The 14,342-nt window shown below is 40.7% G+C and overlaps 1 protein-coding gene across 1 annotated transcript in view; it reads left to right on the forward strand.

Annotated features, from left to right (window-relative positions):
• Positions 1-14,342, forward strand: part of LOC109397360 (uncharacterized) — a 126,594-nt gene that overhangs the window by 65,006 nt on the left and 47,246 nt on the right. The window lies entirely within an intron of this gene.

Below are 14,342 nucleotides of genomic sequence, written 5' to 3' on the forward strand. Positions count from 1 at the left end.
GCACGAATTTCTCGATTAACTCCTTCAAGAACTTCTCCATGGATTCCTCCAAGAATTTCCTTCAGAGAATCCTCCAGGAATTCATCCATTGATTTCTTCCAGGAATTCTTCAAAGGTTTCTCCAAGGTTTATTGCACAAAGTTCTCCAGGAATTTCTCCAAAAATCCTCTCAGGAATCCCTCCAGGCATTCCTCAAGAGATTCTTATAAGGTTTCCTTCACCCTCCTTGAGCATTAGGATCATGTTTGACCCCAAACATACACTACGTCAGAGAGCTGTTCCCAACGTAATTCATTAGGAAGGTTGACAAATTCTTCTAGAAATTACTCTTGGGATTCCTCCAGGGAATTCTCCAGGTTTCCTCCGAGGATTACTTGAGGAGTTTCCAGGGCTATCTCCAAGAACACCTTCAGGGATAACTATGGGAAGAGGAAATGGAGGAATTCCTCAAGAAATCCCTGAATGAATTCCTGGAGGATTTCCTTGAGGGATCCATGAAAAACTAGTGAAGAAATTTCTTGAAGGAATTCCTGATATAATCCCTGGAGGACGAATTTCCGTAGGAATCCCTGGAGAAGTTCCTGGAGGAAATTCTGATGAAATTCCTGAAGCAATTCTTTGAGGAATTCCTGGAGAAATTCTTAGAGAAATTCCTATAGACATCATCAGAGGAATTTCTGAACGAACTGAAGTGGTCGGCGTTAAGTCCGGACCATCTGTTTATCAATGATTTTGGAAAAATGTTCTGCAAGCACATGGAATATCAAATCAAACGCATTATTATTAATCTCTGGAAGAGTTCCTGGAGAAATCTTTAAATGAATTTCTATAAAAATGCTTACAGGAAATCCTTCAAGAATCCCTCCAGGGAGTCCTCCAACAATTCCTCCAGGGATTGCTTCAAGGATTCCTCCAAGGATTTCTCCAAAATTCCTCCAAGATTTCTACCAGGGATTATTCCATGAATTCCTCCAAAGATTACTGCAGAGTTAACTCCAGGGTTAACTTTTGGTTAACTTACTTCATTCTTTGCTTTAGGATTTTTTCCTGGAATTGCTCATGCGATTCTTCCAGATGTTTTCTACGCATTCTTCCAAGGATTCCTAAAAAATCCTCAAGTAATTCTGATAGGGTATCGCGCCACTTGGGCGGTGGCTTCTATATTCGTCTGTTTTCCACTATAACTCAGTCAATTTTGAACCAATTGACTTGAAATGTTGTTCACGGGTAGATACTATCTCACCACATTCCAAAAGTTGTGTCAATTGGTTCAAATTTGACAGAGTTATAGTGGAAAACAGACGAATATAGAAGCCACCGCCCAAGTGGCGCGATTCCCTATCAATTTCGTCAAAGCAATTTCGAGGAATTTCACCAGAAATTCCTTCAGGGATTCCTCCAAGGATTTCTACAGGGATTCTTTCTAAGATTACTACAGAGAAATCTTCAGAAATTCCTTCTGGTTTTCCTTCAGGAGTTTTTCCAGGAATTTCTGTAGTAATTGCTATAGAAATTTCTGATCCTTTGTAGCTCTTTGAGAAAGTCTTGGAGACATCCCTAGAGGAATCTCTGAAGGAGTTTCTGGAGAAATCTCTGATGGAAAGCTAGAAGAATCTCCGAAGTAATTTTGGAGGAATCGCTGAAAAAATTCTTATGGAAATCTCTGGGGGAATTCCTGGAGCTATCTTCGGAGGAATCCCAGGAAGAATTTCCGGAGAAACTCCTAAAAGAAGCTCATAAAATTATCCTTAATTGGATTCATGTAGATACTTTCGAAGAAACTTCTGCAGAATTTTTCAAATGATTTCTGGATAAATTGTTTAAGAAACTCTATAAAAAAAATCCCGGAGGAAGATATTCCTAAGGAATTCACAGATGAAAATCCAAATGATTTTCCTGAAAAATGTTCTTAGAAAAGAAATCCTGAAAAAAAAAACTTCGAATAAACTCACGCAATAATTCTTTTTTTTTGTTTTTGTTTTTTTTAATTCCTTCAGTATTTTTTCCAAGACTTTCTTTTCTTCAGGGATTTTTCCAGGAATTCCTTCTAAATATCCTCCAGAAGTTCTTCCCGGAGCTGCTCCAGAGAATACTTTAGTTTTTGCTATGATTATTCTACGCATTTTTTCAGAGATTCCTCTAGGAACTTCTCCGAAATTTCCTACAGGAACACCTCAATGAACTTCTCCTGAGATTCCTCCAGAAATTCCTTTTAGGATCCCTGGAGGAACTCCTGGAGGATTTCCTCGATGAATCCCTGGAGGAACTGTTGAAGCAATCCCCGGCGAAAATTTCCGAGAGAATCACAGGTGGCATTTCTTGCTCAATTCTTGCAGGAAACCTTGGAGGTAATCTGGAGGATTCCCTGGAGGAATGCTTGGATCATTTGCTGGAGAATTATTTGGCAAAATCTCGAGAAAATCACTTTATGTAGGAAAATCGGCAGGATTTCTTGGATGTTTTGCTGGAGGATATCCTAAAAGAATCACTAAAAATAAAACTTGCTCCGAACATTCTTCCCAGGATTTTTTTAGAGATTCTTCCTAGAGCTCCTTCAGAGATTCCTCTAGCTACTACTCCAAGAATTTCCACAAAAATTCCACTTCAAATTCTTCCAGCGATTCCTCCAAGAATTCCTTCAGGGAATCCTGCTGGGATACCTTCAGGAATTTATCCAGAAATTTCTCCTGGGATTCGTTCAAGATTTCCTTCAGGAATCCCCCTAGAAAGTATTTCTGGTTTCCTCCAGGGATTTCTTTTGACATTCCTTAAGTGATTACACCAGAAACTCCCCTAACGATTCATCCAGGGATTCTTCCAAGGTATCCTCCAACGTTTCCTTCACAAATTAATCCAGTAATCTCTCCAAGATTTTTTTCAGGGAATCCTCCAGAGATTCCTTTAGGTTTCCTTCCTGGATTCCATAAATCACTCCTACAAGGGTTTCCCCAGTAATTCATCCAGATATTCCCCCACGAATTCTACAATTGATTCCTCCAGGGATGTCTCCTGAGATTCCTTCTGGGATTCCTTCAGGAATTCCTACAAGAATTCCAAAGTTTCCTCCACGAATTCTCCCAAGTTTCCCTCTACGTATTCCACATATTCCACCATGGAATTTTCTAGGAATTCCGTCAGGGAATTCTCCAGATATTCCTTCAGGGATTTCTTCAGGAATTTCTTTAGTGATTACACCAGAAATTCCTTCAGGGATTCTTTCAAGGTTTCCTCCAAAATTTGGCTCACAAATTTCTCCAGGAATTTCTCCAAGAATTCCTTCAGGGATTCCTCCAGAAGGTTCTCCAGGGATTCTTCCAGGTTTCCTCCTTGGATTTCTTCAGGGGATCCTCCAGCAATTTCCCAGAAACTTCTCCACGAATTCCGCGATTATTTCCTCCAGTATACCTCAAGAAATTCCAGATATTTCTCCAAAGATTGCTCTAGCAATTCCTTCAGGGAATCCTCCAAGTATTCTTTCGGAGAATGCTCCAGATATAAATTACTTCAGGAGGATGTTCCAGGTGATTACACCAGAAAATCCTACAAGGATTTCTCCAGGGATTCTTCCAAGGTTTCCTTCTAAGTTGGATTCACAAATTCCTTCAGCAATATCTCCAAGAAATCCTTCTGGAATAACCCCTGGGATTCCTCCAAGAATTGCTCCAGAGATTGCTTTTAGGATTCCAGGGATTTCTCCAGAATTCCTCCAAGGATTTTTTCAGGGATACCTCCAGAAGGGTTTCCAGGGATTCTTCCTGGTTTCCTTCCAGGATTCCTTGGATAATACCTTCAGGGGTTCCTGCAGTAATTTCTCAAGAGATTCCTCCACGAATTCTTCGATTAATTTCTCCAGGAGCTCCTCCAGGTATACTTCCAGAACTCCACCTGGGACTCCTCCAGAGATTCCTTCAGGGATTCCTCCAAGATTTCTTCTACGAATTTATCCATGAATTGATTCAGAGAATCCTGCAGAGATTCCTCCAGGGGTTCCTTTAGGAACTCCTACAAGTATTCTTTTAGCGAATGCTCACGGTATTACTTGAGGATTCCTCTAGGAATTCCTTCAAGGACTCGTCTAGGAATTTCTTTAGAGATTTCTTCAGGAATTCCTCCTGTGATTACACTAGAAATTTCTCCGTGGATTCCTCCAGGGATTCTTCCAAGGTTTCATCTAAAGTTGTCCTCACAAATTCTTTCAGGAATTTAAACAAAAAATCCTTCAGAAATCCCTCCAGGGATTTCTCCTAGAATACTTTAATGAATTACTTCTAAGACTTCTCCAGGGATTTCTCCCGAATTCCTTCACGGATTCTGTCAGGGATTATTCCAGGAATTCTTCCAGAGACTCCTCCAGAGACTAAGGAGTCTCTCTGAAGGCAGAGTTGTGTTTAAGAATTGCTCCAGGAAACGTTCGTTCCAAACGTTCTTCGACGCATGCTTCCAAGGATTCTTAAAAAAATCCTCAAGCAATTGTGCTATCAATTTCTCCAGAGGCTCTTCCAGGAATTTCACCAAAAATTCCTTCAGGGATTCCTCCAAGAATTTCTCCAGAGATTCATCCAGGGATTGCTTCTAAGATGTCTTCAAGGAAATCTTCAGGAATTCCTTCTGGGGTTTCTTCAGGAGTTTTTCCAGGGGTTCTTCTAGGAAATGCCCCAGAGATTACCAGATTACTTCGTTTATTCCTCCAGAAGAAATTCTTCCAGAAATTCCTTCAGAGATTCTTCAAGGAATTTCTCCAGAGTTTCTTCCAGAGATACCTCGAAGAACTTCTCTTGGGATTTCTCCAAGAATTCCTTCAGAGATCACTATGGCAAAAAGAAACTGGAGGAATTCCTCAGTGAATCCCTGGACTAATTCCTGGAGGATTTCTTTGAAGGATCCATGAAAAAATTAGTAAAAGAATCTCCCGAGGAATCCTTGAAGAAATTCCTGATAGAATCCCTGTAGGACGATTTTTAGTTAAAATCCCTGGAGAAATTTCTGGAGGAAACTCTGAAGGAATTCCTGGAACAATTCTTGGTAGAAATCCTGAAGGAATTCTTAGAGAAATTCCTATAGAAATCGCCAGAGGAATTCCTGAGGGAACTCCTCAAGTAATCCCTGGAAGAGTTCCTGGAGAAATCTTTAAAGGAATTTCTTGAACAATGCCTGCAGGCAGGGATGGGAACACTCACTTTCAAAGAGTTACACTCACTTGCTATTTTCTCAGCTCAGAAGCGTGCAAGCAAGAAACGATGTATGGACGACTTTTGCTTTGTGGTTTTGTCTAAAACTTTGCCGAATAGAGTAGGGGTCGCACATGCATACCAAAGTCGTAACAGAGTTGTAAAAGCGACTCTCCACGAGGTGAGTGTAGTTTACATTCACCTCGTGGAGAGTTGCTTTCGCAGCTCCCTCACGACTTCGGTATGGGTGTGCGACCCCTACTCTATTCGGCAAAGTTTTAGACAAAACCACAATGCAAAAGTCGTCCATACATCGTTTCTCGATTGCACGCTTCTGAGCTGAGAAAATAGGAAGTGAGTGTAACTCTTTGAAAGTGAGTGTTCCCATCCTTGCCTGCAGGAATTACTAACAAAATCTCTGGAGGCATCACTGGAGAAACCAATGTAGGAATTGCTGAAAAATCACTGATGAATTTCTGGGACAATCCTTGCGGGATTCCTTAGAGAAATTTCTGAAGAATTCCTGGAAAGAGAATATCTTGAAGAATTCATGCAGGTATTCGTGGAGGAATCTCTTACGAAATTTTTGAAGGTATTCCTGGAAAAGTCGCTGGATGAATTTCTGGAGGATTCCCTAAAGGCATTCCTGGAGGAACTGTAAGAGGAATTCTAGAGGAATTCCTGCAGCAAATACTACCGGAGCTCATGTTGAAATCCATAAAGAATTTACTGGAGGAATCCTTGGAGGAATTCCTAGAGGTATTCCTGGAGGAGCTTTTAGAGGAATTGTGGAGGAATCCCTAGACGTATTCCTGGAGGAAATTCTGCAATAATTCCTGTAATAATCCCTGGAGAAATGGCTGGCCCTTTGGAGTCCTTTGAGGAATCCCTAGAGGAATCTCTGGAGAAGTTGCTGGAGGAATCTCTGGAAGAAGTCTAGAAGAATCTCTGAAGTAATTTTGGAGGAATCGATGGAAAAATTCTTATAGAAATCTCTGGAGGAATTACTCCCAAAATCTTAATTTCATTCAGAAATCCTAATTGAGTATGACGTTGTTGCTTTCGAAACATTACAAAACTACAAGCTCCCGAGTGGAGACAGAGATAGAGCACAAAGTGCTGCGAATATTAGTCATGTTCAATGAGATAGATTTAACATGATCGAAGTTGCTCAATCCTGCTCTTACCTATTTGTTGGCAAATGAGTAAGAGCAGGAAGCAGCAAACTTCGATCAAGGTCAATCTACTTCGTCAAAAAGCACTATTTTGAAACGAATAAATTACGGCAGCCCTCAGTGGGCTGGGCACGTAGTGCGAATATCAAAAGAAAGAATAATAACGAAAACCATATTCAGCATGAAACCAGGTTTAATGGTCGGTGACTTCATGGATGTCTGCGAACGCGCTGGCTACAAGTGGTTGAAAAAGACATGAGAATATGAAATGTTTGGAGAATCAGGAGGAACAGCGTCCAAACCCGACGAAGATTGTGCTGTACTATACGCTCAAAGCTTTATTAGTTACTTTATAGTCAACAAGGTTACTTCCGGGATCACCAGCTCACTATTAAAATCATCGCGAACCTCCAGATATCGACAACAACAGTTTTAATCTGGTGTTTCCCATCCCCCAAGACGATGCCGGAATAATAAAAAACCCTAACCAAGCCTCTAAGGCTGATAGCCCCAGTTACTGTCTACCAAAATCCAACCCTCTTCCCGGGATTATCATGAGCTTCCCAGAATCATTGGGACTACAAAAAGCATTCAACTGAACACCTTGCCGAACACGCAGCGGCGTCGTTTTTTTCACTCATGCGCCAGCGCGCCATTCTGTTGTTGTTGTTCGGCGCGGGGAATCAAGTAGCCATGTGCGCGAAGTAAACATGACGCTAGTTTCGCAGTCACAGTGGGGTCAAGAGAGCTAATATCTGATGCACTTGCTGAAGCAAATTTATGATGCAAAACAGTGCATTCAAATCAAAATTGCGGAAAAACGACAAGAGTTAGGAGTTTGGTGCGAATTGTAGAGCACTTCAAGGCGCTCAACTTTGTCTAAGGAAAAAAATAAGTTAATTACGCAATTTTTCGAGTAAATCGACAAAAACTGATAAAAAACCACTTACTTTTCACTTATTTGCTCTTAAAAAGTGAGTAAGTAATAAAAACTTGCATGTTCGAAGATGACGTTCAATAGCAAATTTCATAATCTTTCGAACGGTGCTGAGAGATCTTGAATAAGTTTAACCATTTTCATGTTATAGCCATTTTATTAAAAGCATTGTCAAAATCATGAAAAGTTCAATAACTCCGTAATGGTTGAGATTTGACCATATGCGTAGAACAATTTTTTTCATCAAATATCATCCTTAATCACCCCCTGAAATATTCTGGGTAAGGAACCCAACACCCTGTATAAAGAACTTGTGCGGCTAGACCTATTCTGCAAGAAAGTCACGGAAAACTTGCTATTTTTCGAATATTTAAGGTAAATGTCACGGACTATCTTCGAAAAATGCCAAATGATATTCACCGTGAATATCATTGGGATTTTTCGAAGGTAGTCCGTGACATTTACCTTAAATATTCAAAAAATAGCAGTTTTTCCGTGACTTTCTTGCAGAACTGGTCTAGCTGCATAAGTTTTTCATATACCATATTCTCAGGTTCAGCTTCTAAAATGAGCTGTAGGTGATTGAATTTTGATATGACGAAATGAATTTTTCAACACTGACCGTATGACAATTTTCCCATATATGAGATAATTCTATGAAAATAGAGGATAATCTTCAAACAGTAAAAACTTTAGTTTCCCTCGATTAAACATTTTCAAATTTTCGGATGATATACTAGAATAGTATATCTTTCGAATGCCGGGTGTTAGTTAAGAGTTCATTTTTATTTGATAATAGCGGTATCAAGTACACCGTGCATTAAGGTGGCCCACACTTATATGAGAAACAAAAATTTTGAAAAATGCCAGTCTTACCTCCTCAATCAATTGTTTTGGACTCCCAGAAGCTACGTTCAAAATTTGAGCAAAATCGATTGAGCCTAAGGGCGCGCTCAAACCGCTTGAAGTTTGTATGGGAAAACTTGGCCAAATTTATGCAGAAATTTGAAGTTTTCGCTAGGTGGCGCTGTATGCGTTCAATAATCAAACCCTTTGGTATTATTGCAGGTGACTATATGTCAAACAACTTTGTCGAAGACCGCAAAGTGATCCAACGTCTGTGAAAAAAGTTATACCCTAGGTAATTTAATTTTTATCTCTGGTAGAACTACCTCTTCAATAGATTTAAATACATACCCAATCGAAAAAAATGCAAATTCTCAACTTTATGTATTTTTTATTTGCGTAATCGTTCTTAGAAGACGCATAAAAAAAGAGTTCCTCGAAAAATGGCCTATTTTTCATTTTTAAAAATTACCCTCAACTGCTGAGGGAATTTTTCTTGATTAAAAATATGTTCCTATATCATGAGCATTCTAGAAAAGAATATATTTGCGCAAAAGTAAGAGAAGAAATTGATTATTTTTCCATAATTTTTGCAATTTTAAGTTTTTAGGAGGTGTCCAAATTTTTAAAAACATATGTGCAATCTTTGAGATAAAAGTCCAAGTTAAATGATTATTTTTTGAAAATCAGAACTGCCATTCTCTATTTAAGAGATTTATATAGTATCTCCAAAAATAAAGTTATGTTTATTTCGAACAGATTATTTTTCGGGCAATTGTGAACGTTTACAGTTAATTTCCGATACAGTCCTTAAGTGTGGGCCACCCAATCGTGCATGCATATATACTCATATAAGAAAAACCTATAGAAATAGCTCAAAATCTTCAAATAACAAAAACTTTAGTTTCCCTCGATGAAACATTTTCAAATTTTCAGAGTTCAGAATAGTGTATCTTTCGGATGCCGGGTGTCATTTGGGTGGACATTTTTATTTGTCAATAACGGTTTTTGGCACACCGTGATGGGGTATAGGGGGGGGACGGTTGAATTGTTAGCCCATGTTCCCCAAGAAACAAATAGCCTCCTCCTCTTGAACATCTTCAGCGGCTTTTCGAGCCCGAGTATGAAGTTGATCATCAATATTAGCTTCTTTTCTCGATTTGCCTACATAGCTGTGTTATGCAGGTAGCAGTTGTCTCAATTGGCTAAGAATAACAATTTGAACCGCCTGTTTCGGTGGAAAGAACCCACCAACAGGTGACCCCTAATTGTGATGCGGCTTTATGTTTACCGTGCCTAGAAGTGAATAGCTAGGGGGGTCTAATAAAAACCTAATCGCTAACGAATCCTATGGGCACCCTCCACAGTATGTTGCCCTTACTGCGCTAACCGGAGCAATGGTGCAGTGGACCTTGTGTTTCTCCGAGACAATCAGCTGCCCTTCTTTAGTCTCACCTGAGGCTAAATAAGGGCGGGATTATGAAGATGTTGTTAATTAGTTTAAATTTTCACCTATATAGTTTTGCATTATGTGATTTACACAGTGTATTCTGTGTATCCTCGAATTGGCGTTTTCCAATCGATACCGATCTGTTTTTTTTTTTGCTGCTGCTCTTTTTTGTGCTGTTACTGCGAAGAGTTTAATCTTACTTAGTTTGGGTAGTGGCTACGGTTGGGATAGCTCAGATCAACCTTCAGCATAAAAGAAGAGCAACCAACAAATTTTTGCAGATTTATGCAAAATGGTACAGCCCAAGTGGCCTTGGTACAAGAACCTTACTTTCGTAAGAGGAATTTCTATCTAGGAAACCTGAAATGGTAAACTCGCGTGTCATGCCTTGAACCTGTGTGATTGTCAACAACGCAATAGTTGCTACACTCATCTCTGAACTAACCACTAGAGATGTATGTGTTATCACAATTGATGTATCTGTTGGAAATCTCAACAGGTAATACGTCTATTGTTCGGTTTATTTACCGCATGACGAACCATCCCCTACGGATGCTTTCAAACAAGTCATCGCATACTGTACTTCAAAAGGCCTTCCGCTAATTGTTGGCAGTGATGCTAATGCTCACCATATCATCTGGGGCAGCTCAGACATTAACTTGAGAGGCTCCAGTTTGATGGAGTACTTGAGTAGTACAGATCTTGCATTACTTAACATGGGCAACCGCCCAACCTTCATGGTATCTAGACAGGAAGTGTTAGATATAACGCTTTGCTCTAGTAGAATTAGTCACAGGCTGACCAATTGGCATGTGTCAGATGAAGAATCTTTATCTGATCATCGCTACATTTTTTTTGAACATTTAAATGTTACTTCGCGAACTTTGCGTTTCAGGAATCCTTGGTCAACAAACTGGGATCTTTGTTTGCAGCCAAATTTCATGGATATTCACCATCCATTGACACTCCAAGTGATTTAGATGATGCCGTTGATACTACAACGATCTTCATCATGGAAGCTTTTGAAGAAGTATGCCCTCTACGGTCTGCGAAGATCACCCTTGGTGGAACTCTGATCTGGCGAAACTCGGGAAACAATGTAGAAAGGGTTGGAACAGACGACGTTCGGCTGGTTCGGAGGCTTTCAGGTCGGCTCGCAAGGCCTACAGGAAAGCTATCCGGTCTGCTGAACGATCCGGCTGGAAAAACCTTTGTACAAATGTTTCCAGCTTGAGTGAAGTCAGTCGGTTAAACAAAATCCTTGCGAAATCTAAGGATTTCCGGGTGAACGAACTTCGTTTGCCAAATGGCGATCTGACTTCCTCTGATGAGGAAGTTCTGGAATGCTTATTCAGCACACACTTCCCTGGACGTGTGGATATTATATCTTCGGATGAACCTGATGTCTTTTCTTGTAGTTATTTATGATATCCTGGCCTCGGCTCGGAGTATTATAACTATAGAACCGATTGAGTGGGCACTTAATAGCTTTGCTCCTTTCAAATCTCCTGGGGCAGATTAGATTTATCCTATTTTGCTTCAGAAGGGATTTGATTATTTCAAACATGTTTTGAAAAAAGTACTTGTTTGCAGTTTTGCTACAGGGCCTATTCCCAAATCTTGGCGGGATATTACTGTGAAGTTCATTCCGAAACTGCGTCGTGCGTCGTATGAAGAAGCAAAGAGTTTCAGACCCGTCAGTTTGACCTCTTTTCTGCTGAAATGCTTAGAACGCATTGTCGATCATCACATCCATGATGTTCATCTGGCCAACGTGCCTCTTCATGTGAACGAACATGCCTATCAATCTCGTAAGTCCACTGTGACTCTTTTACACAAAGTTGTTTACGATATCGAGAAAGCATTCGCTCAAAAGCAATCTTGTTTGGGTGTTTTCTGAGATATCAAGGGTACCTTTGACAACGTGCCTTTCGATGCCATATTGGAAGCCGCACGGGGTCAGCTGATCAAAAACCGGTAGCTCTTCTCTACATTGCGTCTAGCAGCGATTAGAAAATTGAGTGTTTGTAGATGCCCCCAAGGGGGAGTCTTAGCACCACTTTTGTAGAATCTGGTAGCAGATACGCTATTGAAGCAACTCAATAATAGCGGCTCTCCGGCTTGTGCATCAGCAGTCAGCTCCCTTTTCGACCTCATGCAAAGCGCCTTTCAGGTAGTTGAAGGGTGGTGTCGCCAATGGCCATTGGGTTAATCCGAGTTAAACATCTATTGTTCTTTCCATGAAAAGGCGAAACCGTGATAGCGTTCGACCTTTGCATCTCTTTGTTTATGACTGAACAGGTAAAGTACGTTGGAGTTGTTCTTGATTCCAAGCTTTCCTTTAGAATCAAGAAACCTTGTATAGCCTTCTCGAGCAATGCCGGCGAACTTTTGGTACAATTTGTGGTTTGAAATCCAAATCGAATGGATTTACACAACTGTTGTTCGGCCAATATTGGCCTTTGGATGTCTTGTGTGGTGGAAAAAGGACGAAGTCAAAATTAGGCCATCTCCAAAGGATATGCTTAATGGCGATGTCTGGAGCGTTCTCTTCAACTCCTACGGCAGCGCTCGAAGTTCTCTTTGACGTTGCCCCACTACACATTCATCTCAAATAAAAAGCAATTTCTTGCACTTACCGTCTACGGGTACTCGGTCTACTAGAGGAAACTCCTGTGAGCCGCAGTTCAACACACACCTCGTTGTTTCCACTTTTGGTGAATTGGGACAAAGTTGTCCTTGCTCCAAGTGATCTAACAATTGCTTGTAATTCTCCATATAAGGCAATTTCCACAAAATTCCCTTCCCGGGAAGAGTGGACATCTGGTTATCTGGAAAGAAGCATTTCAGACGGCATCGTATGTTACACTGATGGCTCCCTTCTCGAAGGTTGAGCAGATGCTGGTGCTTATTCTCGTGAGCTAAGGCTGCATCAGTCTTATTCACTTGGTAGACACTGCACCGTTGTTCAGGCCGAAATCATTGCTCTTATGTGCGGAGTGCAATCAGCGCTTCAGCAGCACGTAATGGGCAAAGTAATATACTTCTGTTCAGATAGCCAGGCTGCTATTAAAGCACTTGCTTCGGCCAACTCCAGGTCGAAGATAGTTATCGCTTGTCGAACTCAAATCGAGGAGCTGAATTCAGCAAACGCTGTTCACCTGGGTACCTAGCCATTCTTCCATCGCTGTAAATGAACTGGCTGTTGAGTTAGCTCGCACTGGAGCATCACATGACTTCATTGGCCCTGAGCCAGCTATTCCGGTATCCAAATGCTGGGTAAAACTTCAGATTGACACCTGGGCTGCCACTCAGCACAAACAATACTGGAATAGTTTGGAGTCATGTCGTCAAACAAAATTGTATTGTGCTGAGCCATCTCTAGGGGTGTCAAAGTATCTAACAAATCTGTCAAAGCAGAATTTCAGCATTCTGGTCAAAGCATTGACAGGCTACTGCCGAGTGTCAACTCGGCAAGCTGATTCATTTGTATGTGATAGCTGTGCATCCGATCATGGAACATCGTTTCATTTGATATGTAACTATCCAATTTTTGCGCAACTGCGTTTTCGAGTATTCGGTAAACACTTATTGAGTGAAACTGACTTCAGAAACCTTAATCTTCAGGATATTCTGTTGTTCTTAACCCGCTGTGGCAATGATATACTCATCTTTGCAACTCTATCCACGATTTGTGAAAATTTTTATATATGGCATACACATAGCTAGATCAGGTCCCATTGATTTTCTATTAAATTTCAATTGTCCGTCAATACTCATGTTAGTGAGTTCATCAGTCAACTATTGCACAGGAATTCAAACCAAATAACTTGATTTCTTGTACACGTTTAGCTCTGCTATTAGATAAATCAATCCAATTATACAGTGACAACACAATTAGTTACACGTTCGTTTGTAATGCTGAGCACGTATTTCAGCAATTATCACGTTAGAACAAATTGAAATAAGTAGAGACACCACACCGGGATTGACAGACAATGCTCTAGGAAATGATTAATATTGTATAACTCCCTGTCTATACAACAAACAAATAAAGTCAACAAGCGCCACAGCTCCCCATTTCAGCTTCCCATTAATGACTTCATTTGAATGAAGAAATTTATAACGTCCATCAAACAACAATCCAGCTCTCTGATCAACGCACTGCATTCGCAACAGAATGTGTGGTAAATTCCCGTCAAATATGGCACCCCTTAGAGCTGGTGTCCCAACAAGCCACAGTGGCACTCGGCTTGGTCGCGTTGTTCATCCAGTCACCGATCATAGCTATTAACGAGAGTTAGTTGGTTAGTAAACGGTGTTAAACCAATTGCAATGTACACATAAGCCCTGATGATCGTAAATCCCAATTGTCGCTTTACGATCTTCGACGACGATCTCTATGGAAATTAGCACAGTCGTTCGGCCGGGTCTGCCGATCGCACTCTTGTTCTGGGGGATCGACTCACGATCCGTTGTAGACGAGGATTATTCTAAGCGCCTAGCATAACCAAACGGAAACAATAAGCCACTTTACTGTGAGGGCACATCAGCAAGGAATAAATGCAGATTTAATGGATCTTTACCGATCGTGAGGTGCAATTTATTGACTTCTGAACAGTTCTCGGCATGGCTAGTTGGTCTCATGCACAGACGCATGCGGCTCGGATTTATTAGGGTTCTCACTGCTGGTTCTGACTGACGACCGACGACGAGGTTTTATGAACGGTTGTTGCAATGAATTATGACTTGCGACATATTTGGCG

The sequence above is a fragment of the Aedes albopictus genome, chromosome 2, assembly GCF_035046485.1.
Source record: "Aedes albopictus strain Foshan chromosome 2, AalbF5, whole genome shotgun sequence".
NCBI lineage: Eukaryota > Metazoa > Arthropoda > Insecta > Diptera > Culicidae > Aedes > Aedes albopictus.